At 37.7% G+C, this 8,720-nt stretch overlaps 1 pseudogene; it reads right to left on the reverse strand.

Annotated features, from left to right (window-relative positions):
- Window positions 1–4,737: 4,737 nt before the first annotated feature.
- On the reverse strand, window positions 4,738–5,398 carry LOC138846102 (heterogeneous nuclear ribonucleoprotein A1-like; annotated as a pseudogene).
- Window positions 5,399–8,720: the final 3,322 nt, after the last annotated feature.

Here is an 8,720-nt window from a genome sequence, read left to right on the forward strand (position 1 = left end):
GGTAAAATATGAATTGACATGTGTGTTATAACTGTTACCCCCTGCAAACATTCTAGATAGTCTAAGAAAAATCTGCTAGTTACTTCGTTTGTTTTTGTAACTTTTTCACACTGGCAGGCTATCCAGTGTCCCTTTTTATTTCCATCAGTACATTCTACTCTAGCTGCTGATTTTTTCTATCCTAGGATAAGTGTTCAATAACTATATAGTTGAATTAAGCAGCATTGTTCTCTACTCTTGGACAGTGTTATTGTAAAGAAATATGAATAATGAACTGTTTTTACAGATCACAAACCATGCATTATTTTTTCACTTTGACTGTACCAGCCACTTAACCTTACCTGATCTATTTTCAAATCAACTCAAGCACTGAAGGTTAACACCCTGGCAATAAAAATTCAGTTAGCTCTGATCAGTGTGAGAATACATCTAATAATCACTGACGTATGGCTCCTCTTTCTGGGAGTGAGCTAAGTATTGTCTGTTACAGGACTGAATGTGGAGGGATACTGACAGCATTTGTAAGAGGATTTGAAACCATCCCTTCATAAACCACATCATGAGCTGTGAGTCTGGAGCACGCATGGCTCATCAGGAGCATATGTCTGAAGCCATATGTGCTGGTAGTTAACACTGATCTTTTCATTTCCTTCTACTATCATCACTACCCCTCCCTTCAAAGTAAATTTTCTGTTGAATGTCTATTTTAATGCTTATTCCATATTCCCTCGAGGTACTAAGTAATTTCACTTAGAAATTAGAAAACTAGAAGGCAGAAGACCATTTTAAAGCTGGTTTATTTCATGGCCTCATATTTTAAAGAGTCTTGAAAGACTCATCTCCAAGCAATCAAGGCAGTCAAGTTTGACTTTATGGTTACCCTAGGCAGAACCCTTTGATGGATTAAAAATTGTTTTTTATCACATTGACATCTGCAGCTTTGATGATACAATGTAGACATTTTAGGCTTATATTCTAAATGGAAATCTGACTTCAGTACATTGAAAGTAAGGTTCAGGAACACTAATTGCCACATTAGTGTCTTTGAATAATTTCTAGTGATGGTTTTAAAATAATATAACTGGAGATATTTGCTATGGAAGCAACATAGTCTACCAGTAGGAATGATGGCATCAAGCTTAACTTGAAGATTTTTAAAGGCTGGTGTTATACCAAAGTCTATGCATATTTATAATGGATGCTTCATTCTCTAGGGTTTTTTTTTTTTTTTTGGACAGGCAGAGTGGACAGTGAGAGAGAGAGAGACAGAGAGAAAGGTCTTCCTTTGCTCTTGGTTCACCCTCCAATGGCCTCCACGGCCATTGTGCTGTGGCCGGCGCACTGCGCTGATCCGATGGCAGGAGCCAGGTACTTCTCCTGGTCTCCCATGGGGTGCAGGGCCCAAGTACTTGGGCCATCCTCCACTGCACTCCCTGGCCACAGCAGAGAGCTGGCCTGGAAGAGGGGCAACCGGGACAGAATCCAGCGCAGCGACCGGGACTAGAACCAGCATGCCATCTAGCAGATACCTGCTATTTTACCTTGTTGTCTTCCCTTATAGTCAACCACTGATTTGTATGTTTCCATAGATATGCCCATCCTGAATATTTCATACAAGTTTAATCATACAAACTGTCATAAAAATTTTACTGACTTCTTTTATTTAAAATGTTTTCAATGATAATTAATGTTATAACTTGTATTAGTCAAATATTTCATATCAAATGTATTAGTATTTCATTTATTGGCAAATTTATATTGTGTGAATATACATATCCTATTGATCCATCAGATAATAAACGTTTGCATTATTTCTACTTTGGGGCACTTATGAATGATGTTGCTGTGAACATCCATATTCAAGTTTTTGTGGACTAATATTTTACTTTGGTTGAGAGTAGGATAGTAACTTGAAGTTATTGAGAGACTGTTGGTTTATGAAAGTGGCTGTACCATTTTACCATTAGAGCCATTTGTGGATTCCAGTTTTTCCATATCTTAGCCAACTTTTGTTATTACCTGTGTTTTCAATTATAGACACTGTATTGTGAAATTGGTATTTATTGTGACTTTTATTTTTGCATTTTCCTAATGGCTAACGATGTTGAGCTTTTTTTCTTGGGCTTTTGAAAACTTATATCATCTTTATGGAAATGTCTATTTATTGACCAGTTTGGAAAATTTGTGATTATCTTAGAGCTGTGTTTTTGACATAATCAATATATGTAACTTATAAGATTAGAAAATATATTCTTTTCTGTAGGTTGCCTTTTAACTTTCTTGATAGTATACCTTGAAGGACATATGTTTTGGATTTTTATAAAGTCTAATTTGTATACTTTTTCTTTGTTTTTGAGTTTTAGATGTCATAACTAAGAAAACGTTCCATAGTCTAAAAGTCATCAAGATTAGCATTTCCCCTGAGACTTATTTTAGCATTCATGTTCAGGACTTTGTTCCTCTGATTTAATCTTTGTATATTATAGGAGGTGGGGTGGATGGTTCAGTTGATTGCTTTACACATGGATATTCATGTCGAATAGCAAGTACCAATTTTTGAAAATATTTGAAGTTTTTTGTACCTTGGTCAAAAAAATCAATTGGTTAAAATCAAGATGGTAAATGTGAGGATTTATTTTTGGACTCTAAATTGTATTACATGTGTGTATCATTATGAATAGTTAATTTGCATTTGTGTTTGTATATGTGTGTCTGTAGGTGTGTACCCAACATTTTGATAGTACCACTCTGTTTATTTGTGCAGATTTGTACTAAGTTTTAAATCCAGGAATTGTGAATAATACCATCTTGTTACTTTTAAAGATTATTTTTACAATCTGCATACTTGAATGCCCATTTGAATTTTAGAGTCAGCTCACTAATTATCTGCAAGCAGACAGCTGAAATTTTGACAGCACCTTCACTAATTCTGCAAATTGATTTGGAATTCCTACCATTTCAACATTAATTAATCATCTGATCTATGAACATGGTATATATTTCCATTTATCAATATTTTCATCAATTTGTAATAGTATTCTATAATTTTCAGGATGCTAGTTTTGAAATCACTTATTAAACCTATTCTTAAGCATATAATTGTTTTTATAATTCAGTATTTTTTTCATGCAAATGGGTTTTGTGTAGCAATCTTACATGCTTCAGTGTTGCTGGTGGACTTCTTAGGAGAGCATATGTACAAGTCATGTAATCTGCAAAGACAGATAGCTTTCAAACTTGGATCTCTTTTCTTTCTTTTGCTTGTCCTGTTGCCCTTACTAGAACTTACAGTATGATGTTATAAAAAAAAAAAAAGGTGATAAAATCATTGCCTGTTGAAAAAATAAGGATTTTAAGGAAAAAGTATTTAGTCTTTCACCATTACTTGGTGCTATTTCTTGGATTTTGGTAGATACCATTTTTCAGTTGAGAAAAATTCCTTATAATCATAGTTTGTAGGAGATTTTTATAATGTGGGGATATTTGATTTCACTCAGTTTAAATTCTATTGTAAAAATCATTCTTCTGTTTTTTACTGCATTGAACTGTTGCATTACCTTACACAATTTTTGCATATTAAATCCGCTTTGCATTCCTGGTATACATTTGCACAGCTGGTCAGGTGTCCAAAATTTTTATGTGTGGTTGGATTTGATGTGCTAGTTTTTTGTTAAGAAATTGTGCCTGTGAATTCAAAAGATACATTGTTCTATAAATTTACTTGTTATATTTTTCTTTGGTTGTCTATCAGAGTAAAACTGGTATTAGAGAAAGATGTGGGAAATCTACTTTCCTATTTTCCTTTTGTAAGCATTTATGATGGCATGCTATTTTTTAAATGTTAGAACTCAGTATTGAAAAAAATATAAGCCCGAGTGTTTAGATATTCTTTGAGAGTAGTTTATTTGCCTCTAATTATTTTACATATTATGTCATTTTGATTTTCTATATTTTTATAGTGTTGGCTGTCTTTCTTTTGAGGATTTTCCTTCTTTCATTTAAATTATCTAATTTGTATGATATTAATGAGTTTTCTGTGACAATACATTATTTCTTCAATGTTGGTAATAATGCCTTTTATTTTTTAAAATGAAGACATTTACTCAGCATCATGATCAGACTATTATATCTAGCAATCAACAGCATGGGTACAAAAAGAGAAAAAAGAAATATAAAGAAAGAACTGCATTAAAACTCTTCATTGGAATGCTTTAAATCTTCCACAGAACAGAAACTAAAGTAACCTATTATACAATTAGTCCCAAATGCAATCCTTGATTGCTTTTGACCATACATATGAGTATTGTCTAATATATGTCTTCTTTGTAGCAGCTAGGCCATGCCACCACTGTGCTTGGCTGAGTTGACAAATCTGTTATAACCTGTAGCTTCCCTGCCACGTCTTGGGGTTTCCTCTCCTGCTGTTTTATTTCCTGGCAGTTATTAAAATCTGCCACTGAAATAGCTACTGCTGCTGTTAGAACCACCATAGCCACCTTGATTTGGAGGTTGGGGAAAATATTGGTCACTACCACCACAGAGGCCAGAGCTTCTGCCTCTAAAATTTTCTCCCTTCCTGAGTACAAAATTTGAATTTTGTAGTTGTTCTAATTGCCAAAATCATTGTAGCTTCCACCACCTCCAAACTAGCTTCCATCATTATCAAATCCATTGTAACCGTCCCCATTGCCACCATAAGCACCACCACCTCAGCTGCACCAAAGCCCCCACAACCACTTAAGTTTCATCCACAACCAAGGTTATCATAGCCACAACCTGTCCCCCGACCCCAGGACCAAAGTTTCCAGAACTACTTCGACCTCTAGAGTTGGATGAAGCACTGGCCATCTCCTGCTTCAACAGAGCTTTCCTTACTTCACAGTTGTGACCATTCACAGAATGGCATTTCTGAATGACGATCTTATCCAGAGTCATGGTCGTCAAAAGCACAAAAGCAGAACCCTTCTTCTTGCCACTGCCTCATTCAGTCATGATCTCAATCTCTTCAATTTACCCATACTGTTCAAAATCGTCTTGTAGATGATGCTCTTCAGTGTCTTCATTAATGCCACCAACCAAGATCTTTTTCAGTTTGATGGGCACCTGATCTTTGGGAATCTTGTCTTGAGACAGCCCTCTTTGGTTCCACAACTCTTCCACCTACATTGTGTGGCTTTGCATTCATGGCTGCATCCATCTCCTCCACAGTGGCATAGGTGACAAACCAAAGCCCCTGGAACACTTGGTGTTCAGGTCTCTCATTACCACACAGTATTTGAGCGTTCCTCATTGCTCCAAATGGCTGCTCAGGTTCTCATTCTGTTGTTGCAATGCTCAGCTCTCTGATGAAGAGCTTCCAAGGCTCTTCCAGTTCTTCAGGAGGTTTTGACTTGGACATGAAGGTGGTGGGAAGAGAGAATTTGACAGTACTTCCTAGGCAGCATCCATGGGAAGAAAGAGTAATGCCTTTTTTACATTCCTGATTTTAATTCTGGATTCTCAGGGTCCAGAATAGTAGGTCAGTTCTTTCTGAGTGACCACTGCTTTAAGGAAACAGTGATGGGCAGTGTGAATGCCTCTGATTTCTTTGCAAGCCCTTTCTAGTGTGGATTCTTTCTTAGAAATAAGTGGTGTGAGAGCTGTCATGGCCTCTGGTATTCTCAGCAAGCTGTGTCTGAGGGAGCCTCTACCCATGAATAGCACTCAGTGAATTGAAGGTAGTCCTTGACCTCTTCAGCACTCAGCTGCAATTTATCCTCTGCAAAATAGAGACAAAGTAGAAAAAAAAAATTTCTGGAAATTTCTGGTGACCTGCTCCTCAGTCAGATACAATGTGCTGTGTTCTTGGTTGCAGCCACGGCGGGGGGGGGGTGGGGGGTGGGGGGTGGGGTGGACTTTGCTTCAGATTTCTGACACATTCTCATTGTTCTCAAAAGTTTCAGTAGATCTTCTTGAATAAATGTATCTTTATTTTCTGTGTGCTCTTAGATTAATTCCAGTGATAATAATTTACCTGGATAGCATTTAGGCATCAATAACCTGTTTTAATATCTGCAAAAGGGTTGTCTTATATTAAATTGTTTAGAAATAAAAATACATACACATAAAAATATTTTTATCATTTACATTTGTTTCATGGTGAAATATTGTCCATTCAGTTCTCCGTGAGGCCATTACAGAAGTAGAACTCACTTATATGAAGTTATTCATTCTTAGTGTATTTTTGTGTAACTGAAATAGTTGTAGGCTGCAGAGAAGAATATACACATTTAAAAATTAAGACATATCTATGAATAAATATTCTATCCTTACACAGCATAAACATTAGTAAGCTCTGTTACTGCCACTAAAATACTTGAGGAAAGATACTTACGAAGGAAGGAGGTTTATTTTTGGCCCGTGGTTTGTAGGCTTACAGTCCAATTAATATTAGACAGCCCGATTAATCTAACATCTGATGAAGATGGAGGTTGGCAATGGCAGAGTAAGTGCAGAGGCTCAGTCACATGGACTTAGGAAGTAGAAAGAGGTATGATGAAGTCTCTCCCTATAATCATGATTTATTCTTGGGGCTTCCCTCTGGCAACCTAATCCACTCACTCCCCAAAAGAATTTCAGGCACCCTAATTGGATTAATTTGACACCATTAATATTAATCCTTTAACTGTTTATATAGAACTTTGAGAGTTAAATCTCTGAATAAGTTGGGTAGCCAAAACTTGTTTAACCCATTAGCATTATGTTCTTGGCTCCAAAAACAAATGTTCTCTTTACATATAATATATAATCAGTTCATCCCCAGTAGTGTTAAAATCTTAACCCAGGTCAACAATAATTCAAACATGCAAATTCTCATCTGAGACTCAAGGCAAAATCCTTCTGTTGTGAGCTGCATACAATCAAAACTAAGTTTTATACTTCTAAGATAAAATGGCAGCACAGGGCATATATTTCCATTTCAGAAGTGGAGAGACAGAGAAATAGAAAGGATTAGAGACTAAAGTATGACCAGAAACCCATGGGTCAGACATTAAATCCTAAAACTTTAGGTCCAGAAGCATAACAGCCCCTATGGCTTTGCTGGTCAGAGCTCATACTTCAGTCCCCATAGGTAGGAGTTTCCTCTCCGCAATGCCTCTAGGCAATTCTTTAGTGGGGACTCTCACAAACTGAACCCCATTTCTGGTTGACATAGCTAGTCCAGGCTTTTGGCAGTGGCTCCACTCCAACAGCAGGTTCTTTCTTGGGCCCCCAGGTTATCAGCAATGTCAATTGCATTACAGTTGGAGTTCTCCAAGTCTGTGTGGCTCACTTGGTTTCTGACCGAATAGTTAGGCTGAATGGTGGTATCTGCAGCTTTACCAGGCTTGCTTGGGGACACTACTGTAGTTTTCTCACCAGGTACCTTAAATGGCTAGTATCCCTAACTTTCTTGAGCCTCCATTGTGGCTTTATCCCACTGCCTAACTAGGCACAATCTCATCAAGCACTCTGTGCAGAAATGCAAACCATGTGGCGTGACTCGGTCAGGTTTCATAGGATTTCCTTTGAAATCTCTCTGGAGCCCAACGCAATGCCATAAATTTTGTATTCTGCACACCTGTGAAGCCAGCATCATGCAGATGCTGCCAAGATCCACCCCAGCAGGAACCACACCTGGGCCTCCTTGAAACCTGATTGCAGCAGCTATAGGGAACTTTGCCAGCAAGCCAGAATCCAGAGCCAAGTCTAATCAGACAAGAGGTCCTCAAGTTCATTCTTTAAATGTTTCTGTCTTGGAAAACCTTTAATACAGCTACAGATTTCTAGGCCACTATTGGGACTAGGATGACAATGGCTCCCGGAAATCTCTGCAATGCCTCTAGATTTGTCCCCATTGTTTTGCTCAGTAACGCATGGCTTCCTTTTCTTTCCTCCTTTCTTTTTTAAAAGATTTGTTTGTTTATATGATAGAGTTAGAGAGAGGAAGAGACAGAGAGATCTTCCATCCACTAGTTCACTCCCCAAGATGACTGTAAGAACCACGTCTGAGGCAGGCTGAAACCAGAAGTCAGGAACTTTATATGGGTCTCCCATATGGGTGGTAAGGGCCCAAATACTTATGCCATCTTCTGATGCTTTTCCCAGGCACATTATAAATGGCTCCTTTTTACCTGTACTCTTATCTATACCTCCTATGCCCTTTTTAACAAGCTTTTTCTCCACCATACTCTGAACGGAACATGCTTTTTCTTTGTTCCTTATCTGGACAGACTGAGAATTTTCCACATCTTATGATCTGCTCCTTCTTGTCTGATTCTCACTGTAAAATTATAAGTAGAAGGCTATAATAATCATGCTGTTGCCTGAACACGCTAGGGCCTTGACATTTCCTCTGCCTAACAGAGGAAACACCATCTTTAAGTTCAGCCTCTCACAGTGTAAGGAGAGGGACACAGTACAGTCACGTTTATTGCAATGGCATAACAAGAGGCAGACCTTCAGTTCCATTCTCTACACAATCTTCCTTTCAGTCGGAAAACTTAGCAGCGTGGTTTTACCATCCACACATCACTGTGGTTATTTAAGCCCCCATCGAACTGCCTGAAATGCTTGGATTTACAACAATTTGGGCTTTTTCAAACTTTCACATCCTATTGTAGTAAGCCAATTGCAAACACTGCCTCACAACTTTAAACACAGTTAATAGTAGTGACAACCCCACTCTTGGTACCGATTTT

Source organism: Oryctolagus cuniculus, chromosome 1 (genome assembly GCF_964237555.1).
Source record: "Oryctolagus cuniculus chromosome 1, mOryCun1.1, whole genome shotgun sequence".
Lineage (NCBI taxonomy): Eukaryota > Metazoa > Chordata > Mammalia > Lagomorpha > Leporidae > Oryctolagus > Oryctolagus cuniculus.